The 15,556-nt window shown below is 36.5% G+C and overlaps 1 long non-coding RNA gene across 1 annotated transcript; it reads right to left on the bottom strand.

The window, feature by feature from the left end:
• Positions 1-4,047: 4,047 nt before the first annotated feature.
• LOC123477878 (uncharacterized) lies at positions 4,048-9,796 on the bottom strand. The gene is made up of 3 exons (XR_006652897.2): positions 9,222-9,796; positions 6,935-7,124; positions 4,048-4,453 (listed from the first exon to the last, which is right to left on the bottom strand). It is a non-coding gene; the product is annotated as an uncharacterized lncRNA (long non-coding RNA).
• Positions 9,797-15,556: the final 5,760 nt, after the last annotated feature.

The raw sequence follows: 15,556 nt of genomic DNA, 5'->3' as shown, positions 1-15,556 counted from the left end.
ACTTTTAAATACCATTTACCCCTTCCTGCCTTCCGTGTTACCATACTCATTTGTCATTTTACATATACTTTCTTTGTTGTACATAAACACTATAGAACATTCAGTTATTCTTTTCTATGGTCAATGTTCATTTGTGTTTACACACAAATATTCTCTTTATGAATTTCTATATTTCTGTCCAGGATTATTTTCCTTCTGTTGAAAAATTTCTCTTTAAAGTATTTCTTTTTTCAAGTTTTATTTTGTTTGAAATGTAGGCCTTCTGGTGACAAATTATCTTAATTTGGCTTGTCTGAAAACATACTTATTTCACCTTTAATTTTGAGGAGTATTTGCACTGGCTATAGCATCTTAGGTTGGCAGCTACTTTCACACAGTATTACTGAGGCTTCGGGTACATGCACATGCCTGGAAGTGCAGGTACTATTTTAAACGGGTTGGAAAAGCTGTCTGAGGAGACAAAATTTAAGTAGTTTCCTGAATACAAGCAGTCTTGGGATACTTGGGAGAAAAATCATTCCGGAAAGAAAATTTAGAGACTCTGGATGGAAATACATTTTTCTTATTGAAGAAACTTGGGACGAGGGGAGGGGAAGGAAAGCATAGCTGGAGTAGCAGAGCTGAGAAAACACTGCAGGAGAGAAATTGGAAAACTATCTTCAGTTCAAATCACATAAGGCCTTGGAAGCCAAGATAAAGTATCTGGATTTTAATCTAGTTATAATTGGGAGCCTTTGGAATGTTTGTAGAAGTGTTATCATTTGATAGGAATTACTATTTTCAGATTTCTCATCTCACTTGTCTTCATAACCATGCTGTGTAATCCTCACAAGTCTTAGCAAATTTAATGTATCAAGTGCTATAATGATCTCCATCGTAGCTGGCAGAAGTGAAGCCAAGAGTAGATAAATGACTTCTCCCAAGTTACACAGTAAGTGACAGACCTTGAATATTTACCTATTTCTCTCTACTTCTAAAACTATCTGTTATCATATTTTGTACTGATTTTTACTTCAAAGTTTCTCCATAGTACTAGCCATTGCAAATAATGTGTGAGATTTATTTTTTCAAATGTAGATTTTGGTGAACATTTCTAAGGGTGATGGACTTTAATAGACTTCTTTTCTATTTGAGATTTTACACCTTGCTATTATGCATATGAAAAGATTTTTCATTAGAAATGAAATCCAGTCCAACTTGGCAGAAACCTAAAATAGCTTTTTAAAAAACTTCTTTGTATTGTATTTCAATAGCTTTGCCACCTGTTGTCCCATGTAAGGAGCCTTCCTAACTACTGATCCAAACACAGTCAGAAAGAACTTGGAAGTACTGAATTAATTAAAAAATTTACCCAGGATCCTGCTTTCTAAAACTACCTGATTCCCTTGATGTAGCTATCAAGTTTGAAGGAAAAACAAAAAGCAAAAATAAAATCTGAAACCATTTCATCCAACATGAAAATTAGAATAATATTCCACTTACCTGGAATATAATACAAGTAAAAAACAGAAGAAGGAAAAGCTGTCATGCTCATAATTGTCAAGTTCGGTGCCCTGCAGCTGGTTGACAACATTTGCTTTTCAGAGGAAAGAGAGAAAAAAGCTAGGCCCACCCACTTCCCCTTCGCACTTCATTCCTGAGTGAGAGGAGGGCCTCCTTCCTTCAGTCCAGGAATAGAGGTGAAATATGTAAATGTTAAGTAACCCAATTTCAATTTGTAAATAAGGAAAAACAAGAAGCAGGAACAGCTCAGGTAAAAACATCTCTTCTCTTTAATATGAAGTAAGAAAGCAAAATGCACAGAAGTCGAAATGTCAAAAAATAAAATTAAATTAAAATAAAATGAGAAGTACATTTTCTAGTCTAGGTTCAACCTGAGAATACATTTTTTGTGAGTTATCCCCTTAGATTGTTCATAACAGAACCAGTCTAGCTGACTTTTATCCACTCCTCAGTAAGCAAATCTAATTAACTGTAATCAATATATTTTAGATGAATTATGTGAATCCCAATGAATATCATATTTATTCTCTTGACCTCAGAAAATGCACGCATTGACGCTACAGTGTCTAAGCCACAAACAATGGAAATCATAGGAGGCGAGACTTTGCGTAACTACTTTTGCACAAAAAGAAAATAAGCCTCCACTCTGAGATATTTGAAGTGCTCCAGGGAATGTAAGCAAGGACTCCATTTAGCCATTAATCTCAACTAATTCATAGAAACTCAAAGCAACGTTAGGCAAATCACCCCTAGAAGAAATTGCTAAGGCAGGGGGAACCTCCTATACTTTCAATTTCACATTGAAATCTCATGAGGTGTATAATGGGTAGAAACTATAGAGCGACAGCTTTTGTCTCCTTAGAAAAATATTTCATATATTGCAAGATCATTAGGGCTTCATGAAGAGTTATTACAAATGACATCAAAAGTACAATTCTTAGCCAAAGAGCATGTATATGTGCATAACTCATAGACACAGGGAACAGTGTGGAGATAGCCAGAGGGAAGGGGGTGCTGGAACTGGGTAGAGGCGGGCAAAGTGGGGGAAAATGGGGACATCTGTAATAGAGACAACAGTAAAAATAAAGAAAAAAAATTTTAAAAGCACAACTCTTTAAAGAAAAAAATCAATTAAAAGAAAAAGAAAGACCATTGAAAAATGGAACAGGTTGCGTCAGAAGATCATAAATTCTCAGTCCTTGGAAGCGTTCAAGCACAAGTTGATCAAGCACTTCTTGGGGGTATTAACCAAGCATTAGATGGGTGGAAGAAGAGATTTTGATCCCACTTCTCACTCTAAATTGCTTCAATTCTATGACAATATATCCATTGGGCATACAGAGAGGATGTAAAAGATGTGGGAATAAAATAATTTTATCTAGAGAATCGACCAAGAGAAAGGGTAAGTGAAAAAGTCAAAGGGCATAGCATTGATGTTTCTTCTGTGGCAATTTAAAAGAATATTTATATATCATTTATCATCTATTCACTTATCACAGATAAAAACAATTATATTACCCAAGGTAGTCATGCTTGTGAAGAAGCAGGCCCTCTCATACACTGGGATGGGAATGCAAGTCAAATAATCTTTTGAGGGACAATTATCAAAATTTTAAATATTTGGTTCTTTTATCCAATAATTTTACATCTAGGATTCTATCACACAGACATGTTTGCAATACTGTTTATGGATATATGTATGAAAATGTTTCTGAAAAACAGAGAAAATAAAAAGATTAAACAACATAAATGTTCATCAGGAGAGGAAGGATTATCTATGAATCTGTCTCCGTTTTGCTTGTTAGTTCAGTTTGTTCATTAGATTCCACATATGAGTGGAATCACATGGTACTTGTGTTTCTCTGACTGGCTTATTTCATGTAGCATAGAGAGCAGGTTGACAGCTATGGTGAAGGCAGGGTGGAGGGATTAAGCAAAAAAAAAAAAGAGAAAGAACTCATGGACAAGGACAACAGTGTGGTGACTGCAGGGGGAAGGGGAGTGGGTGGAGGTAGGAAGAGGGTATGGCGGATAAATGGTGATGAAAAAAAAATAAAATAAGAGATGAAGGATTCTATTATGGTTTACTGATATTAAAGAATATTTTATAGTTATTAAAAATAATGAAATGTTTCTGTTGTAACAAGGAACAATTTCAAAGCCTATATTTTTCAGGGACAAAGTAATACACACTCTTATTCTATTTTAGTTTTTGTAACAATAAGCTACTATATATGGTTGGATTATTCCTTAAGAATGCATACCACACTGTTAACCAAAGAGAAGAGGATATTAAGGACAAGATTTTCACTTCTTATTGTGAATATTTCAAAACTGTTTAAATTATTTTTGAGAAACATTTATGATTTTTGTATTTTTTGAAAATCCATCAAATTTTAAAACCTTAACATTTTTGTAGCCAGCATTTCCTGGCTGATAATCCCCAAGGGTCCAGCAAATTGTTGGATGAGAAACTTTATGTATTCTTGGGGAAAAAATATCATTCCCTTGATTCCTTTGGGCCCAAAAGCATCAATGCAAAGACCAAAAAAAAAAAAATCTTATTACAAGAAGATATCTTAAATTGGGTGACTCATTACCTTCTATTCCTTTCTTTGTATCTTCACCACATCATTGCTTTGTACTCCGAATAAATGTACTCCCAAACATCAAAATGAGGAAAACAGAGACAAATGGGATTCCAGTCTTATTTTAATTGATAGCAATTTATGTGATCCATATGGTGTCAAGTGAATCTTGCAAAGGACACCCAGGAGAGGACCCTCTCAATGTTGTTAACCTTAACATGAGGTGCCAGACACATTTCCATTGCTTCCTTAGTCTCTTCTGTTGGGCATCAAAAGCATGTAGGTCAATCACACCAGCTTCCCCTGGTGACTCACATGGGATTATGTAAGCTGTCGGTCTTGCTGCAGAGCTGTGTAAATGCCTGCTTAAAATAAAACTTATTTCAGGGAATGGAGTTTTTTGTTTTTTCCCCCAACTTCTTCATAATTTGAATTTGGCTTTAATATATGATGAAAGGAAAAGGAAGCCATACATGATTTTGTTAAAGGTTTAATAGCAGATCAGACTTTCCTAATCCTCTGTAGTTACATCTTAAAACATCAAGTATCACGTAATGCAAATGAGGTTTATTCTCCCGAACAGTGTACCAGCATATGCAATGTCAATCACTCAGTTGGTTTTCAGTCTCTCGTTGTTTTCTATTCTATCTGAAGGAGGACTCTTTCACAACTAATAGTCCCCACTAACCATTTTTTGGCCTAGTACAACTGTGGTATTTTCACGTTATAAATGTCAACAATTCAAGTTTGAGATGAGTAGTGTTAGTTCAACAATATAAATAAAATTAGATGCTTTCAAATCAAATTAAGTCTCAGAAGAAAGACGTTTTGTTGAATGATTGGAATATGAATAATCTGAATTAATCATTTCTCATTCTTCTCTGCCTCCAGATCTGGAATTGGACCATGTTTCTGGATCAGTTTTCTACGGCCTCTTTTCCCTGCCTCACCACCATAGTCAATAAAAAATCCTCTATAGATGTTCCTGAAAACCCTTCCCTCTTCCTCCCATTACCCCCTACAATTAAAACATTCTTTTACATATAGGAAATCTAATCTTCATAACCAAAGATGAAAGGTACTTTTTATTATTATTTTTTAATTAATTTATTTATTTTTATAAAGTTACAATTGTCTGCATTTTCTCCCCTTCCCTCCACCCCACTCAATGAAATAATCAATAAAACCTTAATAATAAAGCAAAAAAAAATCCTCAACATAAGAGCCCCTGACTCAGGCCATTCCCTTGTAATGAGAGCTCTGACAGTGGGGTCCAGTGCAGACCAGAAGCCAAGCATAGGTTTCCATCACAGACACTGGAGCCCTTCAGAGTCTGTTCTGCTCTGATACCACGCTCTGTTCTGATACTATTGTCTAAGGGCTTTGCCTTTTGTATCTTCTTTGGGGGGCTACTCTGCACGATTCTGTTTGATTTCTGTGGCTCCATTTCCATCAATTTCTTTCCCTTATATAAAAGTACCCTTTCTCCTAGAGTCTTTGTGGTTTTCCTCATTTCTCTTCCCTTCTTTATTATTTGAGGATATGACTAAATTGCTCAGTGCATTGGCCTCATTTCCTGGGATGCATTGTTCAGGCCATTTTTTTCCTGCTTTGAGACAAGTTCTCAGCACAAGTATTTTCCCCACGTTCACACTGTGGGCTCTGGACTGGAGTATTAATTTGCTTGGATGCCTGTCAGTCTTAAAATCAGAATGCCTCTCCCATCCCATGTCATATATATTAAAAAGGCGGGTAACTGCTATTGGAAATCTACAAATACCATTTAACAATTAGTTGACACCTACCAATGCCAAGTGCATTCATATATGCTGTCTCGCTTAGTCCTCCTACAAACTCTCTAATTCTATTTTCTCCTAGATAATGAAAACCAAGCCCAGAGAGGTCACAGCTAGTAACTGACAGAGCTGGAATTCAAGCTCAGGGCCTCCACATCTAAGTCCCATACTAGTTTTTTCTTACCAGGCTTCCTATATTCTGTCAAACACCAAAACATCAAAAGCAGAACACTTTTGATGTTTTGAATAGCTTTCCATCTATAAAATCATTTTTGTTTTGATGGAGATATTTTTTTAAATTAAGTTGTTAAGAAATAAGCATGGAAATAACTGTGGTGCTTTGTCCTAAAAACAGTCAGAATACATCTAATGAGAATTAATCAATAAATCCTAGGGAAAATTGAAGGTATTATATTTTTCCCTGGGAGCCTGCATTGTACTGAGTATAAATTCACAGTAGTCAGGAAATTATGTACAGCCTCTAAAAAATAATGTGAATAATAGATGCAAGTGGATCTGGTAGATATGAGCCCATTTCAAATATCTCAAAACAAATTGTACATGTACGATCGAATGACTACTACAGAGTATGTTGTCGCTGACAGAAGGAGAGGTTTTTAGTGAGACAGCAGCTCCTCAGTTACATAATTCTTGAGGAAAAACAGTGGAAGGAGGAGAAAATGAAGGTGGTAACATCTTTGGTAAGAAAGGAAAGAAATAATGTCGTCACCTTCCTGACACCTCCCTGGAGAACCCCGACAAACTTTGGAAAGTTTGTGACAAAGAAGGAAAGCACAGCAGTGGTAGTTGGTTTGGAAATATACTGAAATACACTTGTGCTATCTAGTCCTATGACAGCCAAGACAACTGTCATAATCGCAATACACATATCAACATATCATCTCTGAATGGTCACGACTGGGTTTAGGTGCCCCAAGGTGAGCTTGCCGGGTTGGGCATGATCTTTTTAAAAGAGGATAGAAATAACTAGAGATCAGATATTTCACAAATTCTTTACTTATCCAGGTGAGTGGCACCTTTACATACCTGGGAATGTCCAGCACTTGCTCAACAGGGCCATCCTGTCCCTGTGCATCCTGTCGGTGTCTGGAACGCTGGACAACTAAGTGTGTAGCATTAGTATGCTATAAAATTATTCAGCAGATTCTGTGAGCGACTTAAGGGAATAGCTTCTCTGTGTCTCATACGACGCGTTGACTGCCTTTTCTCTGGTGTGCTGAAATGGGAAAAAGTAGGTAAAGCAAGGGGAGTAAGAGTGAAGGAATTTAAATTAGTCATAATCTAAAAGATTTACCATCAACCTAATTAAAATGTGACTGCCACAGATATAATTAATTGGCTGCTTTGCTCACATCTTTTTCTATGAAGACTTAACATACTAAGTATGTAGTCATTACATACATTAAATATATACATTGAAGGATAAGGCTATTCAAGTAGCACAGATTTTTGGCACGTGGACATTTGGATTTGGTGTTGTAAGAAGTGAACCTACATCTTGGCGCTGCTCTGAGACTTATTTATAGTTGGTCGCTACTGAGTTATTTACTTATCCTCTTCATCTCTGAAGGGAATTAATTAATGATCACAGAGTTCTGGGCTGTAACTGAGATCACAGCATATTGTACTATGTGAAGTCCTATTAAACCATAATCACTATTGTTATTGACAAAAAATAAGGTGAGATTTTCAAAACAACCAAGTCAAAATTAGAGGTGATTTATTAATAATCATTAATGTAAAAAGTTTAATTATAAATTCTATAAAAATTCCCCATAATTTTTACATACTTCTGCACTGTATCAGTTATAAACAATCATGTCCTTCCTTGATGTTAAGAGTGGTCAACAATAATTTATAGCTGTTATTTATTGCATATATTACTTATGCCCTGTTAGTGCCTAAAAGAAATATGTCAACCATCCAGTAATATTACTTTGCCTAGGGTTGTGTTGTACAGACATAGAATGTCACCAATATATTTTAGCACACAATTGCCATGTCTATGATACAAATAGTACCTAAAATGAGCTTTTCAGAGCCATGATTGTGCTTCACTGATTACAGCAAGACTTCTATTTTCATGCCTCAGAGCAAAGGAATCAAGGCCAGACACAAACAGGGGATGCAGAGTTAAAATTCTAAAGAAGGTCTGCTTTTTGCTCATCCCAAGGAGTGATATACAAGGATTGTTTCTTCTGAGTTTTTAGAACAACAAAGGAGAAATAAACTTGAAAGGATAAAAATAGAAAACACTCCCATTTAAGCTTTTTCTCTTGGGTTGCACAGCAGCTTTTCCCAAAATGTGCTCCAATACAAAAAAAACCCTGGAGCTCCTCATGGTGGGGAAAAAAATAGGGAGGGTTCTGTTTTTAAATAAAGATCCAACATTCTAATTTTTCTCTGAACTTAACAACTATTCGCATTTTCTAAGACTCTGCAAAATCTTACAATAAAGAAAATTATTTCACTTTATTCTATCCAGTATTTCTTAAGTGCATTTAGCCACAGAATGGTTTTATTGCTTAACAGTTACTATGACCACATTTTGGGGATCTTTGCATTACTGAAAAATCATATGTGAAATGTGAAAAAGAAAAAGAATGACATTAGAAATAAACATATAGACTGACAGTGTTCAGAGGGGCAGGGCGTTGTGAGCCTGGGTGAGAAGGTAAAGGGATTACAAAAGATCCTCAGAGACACCGGTGACAGAACGGTGACCATCACTGGGCAAAGGGGAGGGGAGGTCAGGTGAGGGGTAAACAGTGACAGAGGAGACTAGAATTGTACACCTGAAACCTACGTGATTTTATTAACCAATGTCACCCCAATAAATTTTTTAAAAAAGAAGTAAGCACATCAGAAATGGAGAGTGCAGAATTTGATAGGCAGAGCTATAAGGACCTAACACCAAAAAGACTCAGATTTAAGATGTTCCCATATTCAGAGTTTTTCTAAACAAAATCTGTGCAGATATATATTTTTAAAAATCTATCCAGGGGAAGCACACAGAGTCCTGCACATATGTGCATGAGCAATCTAGACTAGAAATCTCAAGCAAAATGATCTCTAATATCGGGACCCTCAGTTACTGGCGGAGAAGGCTATGCCAATTTCCTATGCAGCCTTTTTAAAAGATGGCACATTGGAACCATTTCCTGTTCAATTATTTACTGGTGTTTCACTGACTTAACGTAGCCTTGGTGCAGAAAAGCAATATTGCTTTCAATCTTTTTGCCACTTTCTAGTTCAACAAGTAATTGAAAATACACATTGTGTTAAGCATACGAGTTCATGTTTGGCTACCTACCCAACTACTTTTCTCTCCTCGTTGTTGAGACAGCTTGATCCTCTCTTATGGCTGAATGAGCCTGTTTTTCCACACAGGAGGGATTAAAGAAGATCTTCGTCAATACCCAGGGTACTCAGTATTGAGGAAAATGTGCTGATGATTCTGCCCAAACAGAAAAGACATCCAGCTCTTCCAAATGGAATACAATCTTATTCTTCAAAAATCTCGACACGAGTCTCCGCCTTAGACCACAGTTCTTCCTGGATCTTTGCTCCTTCCCTTGGGCCTGACTCTTATTCTTTTGAGCAGATGCTGGCTAGTGGCTCCAGAATGGCAGCATGAGTGGGGGCTTTTCACCAGGGCCGCAGGGAAAGCTTAGGTTCTAGAACTGCAGGGAGTGTCAGAGCAGGCGCTGTATGCCACAAGGCTGATTTGATTCTTATCCGTTTAAATCACGACACTTGGAGTAGTCTCAGAATCTTGTTTGAGGCTCAGCCCACAGGTGGGGCTAATGGGGTGTCCGTGGAGGCAGAGAGTTCAAAGGCAAAGGGCTGGTAAATCTCTACCTTTCTACTGCTCCATGTGCTACTACCCTGAAAACTGTTGCCCCTGCCTGCAACTGGGAATCTACAGCTGCAAAGTGGAGTGGAAAAATGAGCAGATGAATCACATCGTCCAAGTCATTTAAACTACCAGGTAATAACGACCAGACAACAAAGGAACAAGGATGTCAGGATATTGTCTTGAAATACCTTGGATTTCTGTTACAGACTCCCCACCCCCATCTTGGCATCTTTTCAGATCATTAATTCCCCACTACTGCCATCTACCTCATCAACAATCAGCAGTAATTAGTAAATTGTTATATTAGTAGCTTGTTGTACTAGCTCTGTATGAAGCCATTTCAAAGATTCAATTCCTATCTGAAAGATTTACTCTAAGACCGCACATTTCCAACACAATGAATTGGAAGTCTGTTAGGCTATTTGGCCTGCCGCCCTTGAATTGAGGCCTTGGCTTATGCATCTGAGCTTACTTTCATGTCAGGATTAGTAGGGACATACAATTTAATGTCTGTTACTGTCTATCCATAGTTTTAAATTAACGGAGCATCTCATACTCATTAAATTTTACAATGTATCTGTAGAAGTTCCTTTAGAACGTTCTAATTTTGTCTTTTATAGAATTTGTGGCACAATTCTAGTCTTAAAAACTTATAAATGTATTTATACAGAAGTTACACATTTTTTAATTTCTAAGGTATCTGACTAGGACCCTTGACTATAAATTAGAGGATTAAAAGGAATCTGGAAACAGTAGTTTCTGGGCATCAGTACGCTGCATGCAGCCTTTATCTGCTCCTACCTACTGAATGTTGCATTGTGCTAGGGGTGACACCTCAGCTCCTTCCTGTGAACATGTCCTGTTGAAAATGCTACCAATAAGGTATAATGTTCCAAAGGAGCCCAAAGTTTATGTGAAAACTTTAACCTAACTGTAATTTCAGTTGATCACATTTAAATTTTCAAGAGCAATAACTTCCTTGTTTTGTCAGTAGTTCAATCCCTGTTTGTCTCATACAATGCTTTGCCCTAGTTGGGTAAGCTAGAATTTCAATTTCCTTTCTTCTCTGATAATCGCAGGGACTTTCATTCTTAGTAGGGATAAGAGTCTTGAACCTGAAGCTCAGACAAATGACTAGGGAGCTGAATAGCCACTTGATATCTATTTGTGGCCTTTATCCCGTCACCTGGTTTCAAATTCCTTAATATCATGTTCTACACACTAGCAAGCAAAATACATTCAAACTTGCCTCTGCAGGACTGCCTTCTTACCCATCACCAATGTGCTTGATGCTCAGGCTTGATGCAGACTGGGTTTTCCAATGAAGACAAAATGCTTTCCCTCTTTTCCTGTGGATAGGGCTTATTTCATCACGTGATTAGGCTCTTATGGTCTGAATAGTCTGTAGGTTTCAGCTATACTTTCTTTACCCCACCATTTTGCTAAACAAACAAAACCTTAGTTATAATAAGAAATATTATTATATTTGTGGCAAATGCATATATTTGAGATTGAAGAGACTCCTTAGATTTAGTAACTTTGAGAAAGTATAAACATGACTGAAATCGCCCACTCATTATTTCATGCATCCAGCATAGATGTATTAAATACTTATGCTATGCCAGTCAATAAGGCAGGCACTAAAGATGCAGTGGTGAATAAAACAGACTTCTTGTGCTTACAGACTGGTTTAAATCTACCATATGCCTCCTATTCAGTAAAGCTGGGTCAACTTGAGTAAGTCACTTAATTGCTTAAGCCCTCCTTTCCTCTTTTTGGTCTGGTTAAAGAAAAAAAAAAGGTTATATTAGATTGTACCAATGATTTTCTTCAGCATAATGTTCTGAAAAAATTAACTCTCTCACAATCAGAGTAAATGATCTAAAGTACAGATCCTTCCACATCTATCTTGCCAATTAGCCAAAAGCAGACTTGGTTCTAATGGAACCATCAGTCCTGTCCCAGGCATGGATGTAAAAGTACAGATTATTCAGTGGGAACAAGTAAATCAGAGCACTGGTATACTGAAGGAAAGGATATCCTTTTAATTTGGTTATAAAATAGCTATATAAGAACTTGAACAAGTTAAATAAAAATTTTAAATAAGAACTTTAACAAGTTAGCCTTATGTAAGTCATGGAGTTAAGAACTAAGCAGTTACTGATTCCCATACCAAGCAATTTTTCTATATTTTAACAGCTGAGAATCACATTGTGAAAGCAGGTCCATTCTTCCCATCGTTTCTCACATTGTCTGATTTTATTTTCATCTTTATGGGTAGCCTGCACAACACCAGGCTCTTCAAAGATCCATTTTTAAAAGCTATTTTCACAGAGACTCATGAGTACTTGTTCTGACTTGATGCATAATAGCTAAACATTTTTTTCTATAATCTGGCCTACAAGATGCTACTGCCTAATATCCACACTGTGTTCGAAATAGAAATCAGTATAATTGCTAACCACACAGAAATAGAAAATCTAGAAAAAGTCTCGATGCTGGAAAGAAAAATTGAGGACAACTGCAAGTGGCAAAGTTTTGAAAAATCCCTTTTCCTTTCCTGACCAGAGTTGGTTTAACTGTAATATGATATTTATCTAAGGGAGATTTTCACATATATGTGGGCATCTCAGGGTATTTCTAATGCCCAGTATATATAAACAGTAAAAAATTCACAGCAAAACCTAGTTCTGCCTTTGCTTTCTCTAACCTAATTGATTCTCTTGTACTTCTATATCTCTTGCTTCCTAGCATTTATTTCTCTCTCCACTTCAGGGTGGATTAAGGTTAGCTGTACATTCTTTGTCATTCTCCCCATTGAGATGTGGACTTTACTTCCCCTCTGTTTGAATCCAGGTGGCCCTGTAGTTGCTTAGTGACAGCATGTGATAGAAACAACACTGTGCCACTTCTGAGCCTGTCCTTTAAGAGCGTGGCAGATTCTGCTTCCTCCCTCTTGAAATGCTCGTTCCTGGGACACTTCATTTCACTATCCAGTTACCGTACTATGATACACTAAGGCACGTGGAAGGCTACCTGTATATACTCCAGATGATAGCCCAGGTGAACACCCATTTAGAAGTCAGGGTTAACTTCCAGCCACATGAGTAAGAAATCTTGGACATTGTACTCAGTAGATTCCTCAAATGACTGCATTCTGAGTCAATCTCATGCATAGCGGAAGAACCATCCAGCTCAACCCAGGCAAGCTGATAACTAAGATGCTATTTTCAGTAAAAGACCTCATCTTTCTTTTTCTTCCTATGTCTAGTTCTAGCTTTGCAAATTTCCTCTCTTTGGTTCTTTTTCTAGCCACATATACTGATTCTGTTTGACTCCAACCAAGCTAAGAGCTCTAGGAGAAAGGGTATCTGTAATTTTTGTGCAAGATATTAAATTTCTAATTAAACATTTTCAAAACAAAAAATTTTAGTAAATAGCAAAAACTATTCCCTGTACATTTTTGAGAAGAATAGTCCACTGGAAAACATGTAAACCACATGTTTTCTTACAAAAAAAAATGTAGATACCAGTGCTCTCCTAATCTGAACTAGGGGCCTGGATAATCAGTGATGTTTATATCAGAGAGGGTTAATAGCACAATGGCTCCAGTTGTAACTGTAGTTGGAGTTGCATCATTAATTATTATACTTACACGCATCCCTGATGATGAGAATCCCACATTCAAATTTAGCTTTTTCATTTAGTGAAGCTGGTTCTTCAAAAGCCCTTTTCTCAGTTTGTGTGTCTTGGTCTTCCTGCAACATTTGATCACCACTTGGTTCTTTTTGGGCTCTTGTTTCTCCTCTTAACACCTAAATGCAACGATCTCCCCACATTCCTATATGAATAGCTCTTTCTCTAAATATGCTCTAATTATCAGTCTAATTATCAGTTACTGCTTTCCATATCAGGCAGGTCTTTATCCAAATTTTCATTTAGATTCATGCCCTTCTTTCTATTTCAAACAGACCTCTGACTATCCTCTGTGCACTTTAAATAACCACAGCTCAGTAATGTAAACCCACATGGGATTCAATGAGAAGCCTCAACGAGTGTCTTTTATTTTTATCTAGATCTCCTTTAATCATCTTACCCCTATATTTCTTACTCATGTCTTTAATTTTTTCTTTATTTCTCATACCATGACCCTCATTTATAACCTAGCCCTTAGGTTGAAAAAACGGTTGGAATTTGCTTTTTCAAAACTTACATTGCATACTATCCAGTTCCTCATTCTCAATTTGCTCCTTATCTCACCTTGTACTACACCGACCAGCATCAAGATCCAGCAGGCAGCCTCACGCCTAGCCTGCACTGACTGCTCAGCTCACCTTCAAAACCCCACTCAAGTGATTTCTTTTCCAGTGATGACTTGCTACCAATGAACTCCCTTTATTTGAATTCCCCTAGCTCTGTGTTTGTATTTTGCAGAACTTATCAATATTTACCTTGTATAGGAGAAGCATGTGAATGTGACTCATTTCCTTACTAATTTCTAACCTGCTTAAAGGGCAGACTCTATGTCCTTAAGGACCACACTCACTTTTTCTTGGGCTTTATTTAGTCATTTGACACATTTCATTTACATTGTGATCATCACTAACCCATGTCTATAAAAACATTGCAAAGAGATCATAATTTAGGCATCATCCTCAAATCATCTTCATTAAGAAATTAGACTATAGGAACTTTTTTGATGTGTGAACATAATTTTAATAATATATCATAGTTAATCCAATATATTTGAAATATCATTGCACTATGTAATCAATATGACATTAATAAGGTAATATTTTACATTTTTTACTAAGTATTTGAAATACAATAGATATCTTCTTTTTTTGTACTTTTTACCTTTTTTAAATCTTTATTGTATTTTTTTTTCCATTACCATTTAGTCCCTTTATCCTCCTCCCTCCCAGCAATCACCACACTGGAGAACATTAGGCTGAATAAAATAAGCCAGTCGGAGAAAGACAAATACCACATGATTTCACTCTTATGTGGAATCTAATGAACAAACTGAACTAACAAGAAAAATGGGGACAGACTCAGATGGAGAGCAGGCTGACAGCGAGTGGAAAGAGTGGTTAGGGGGTTAAAGGATTGAGTAAAAAGGATCAGGGACTTATGGACATGGACAACAGTGAGGAACCTTTTATACTTAGAAATAACAGAGAATACTGACCTTTCTGTCATCTAATCATGAAAAATTGTATCAGATGAGAAAGAAGCCTGATTCCCTGATAGCTAATTGTGTGATCCAAGTCTTTGTTCTCCATCCCTTTTTATTTTGGTCCACTTGAATTATCCTCTTGTTAAATCATTTTTCTATTTCATACAGAGAAGTCATTTCTTTATCTGTCTTGTGTTGCTAATTCATGTCACTTAAAAACCTTCACGAAAGCTTTTAAGGTCACCACCAATCATCTTGATTAAAATAACATTGCTGCATCATGCAGTTTTATCTTTTAAGTCATTTATTTGACATAACAACCCCAATTCATCACTGAAGCCATTTCTGTTGAAAGGAGAAGCATTTCTATTTAAACCTATACTATTTAAACATATACCCTTTTAAATATGTGGCCTACAGTGCAGAATTTTAGAAAACAAGGAAGAGAGTTCTCATGATTTTTTCTCTCTCTTTTATTCATTATAAGGTAAAAAAAAATTCAAGGAGTAACATGTTAAAGGAATTGCAGAATATCCATCATTTGATTACTCAAAGTACTTAGCCCCAAGCTTGGTAGAATAAATGAGTCAACAAATGTTTTATATCCTAA

This window comes from Desmodus rotundus, chromosome 8 (assembly GCF_022682495.2).
Source record: "Desmodus rotundus isolate HL8 chromosome 8, HLdesRot8A.1, whole genome shotgun sequence".
NCBI classification, from domain to species: domain Eukaryota; kingdom Metazoa; phylum Chordata; class Mammalia; order Chiroptera; family Phyllostomidae; genus Desmodus; species Desmodus rotundus.
This window is presented reverse-complemented; position numbering and strand designations above follow the sequence as displayed.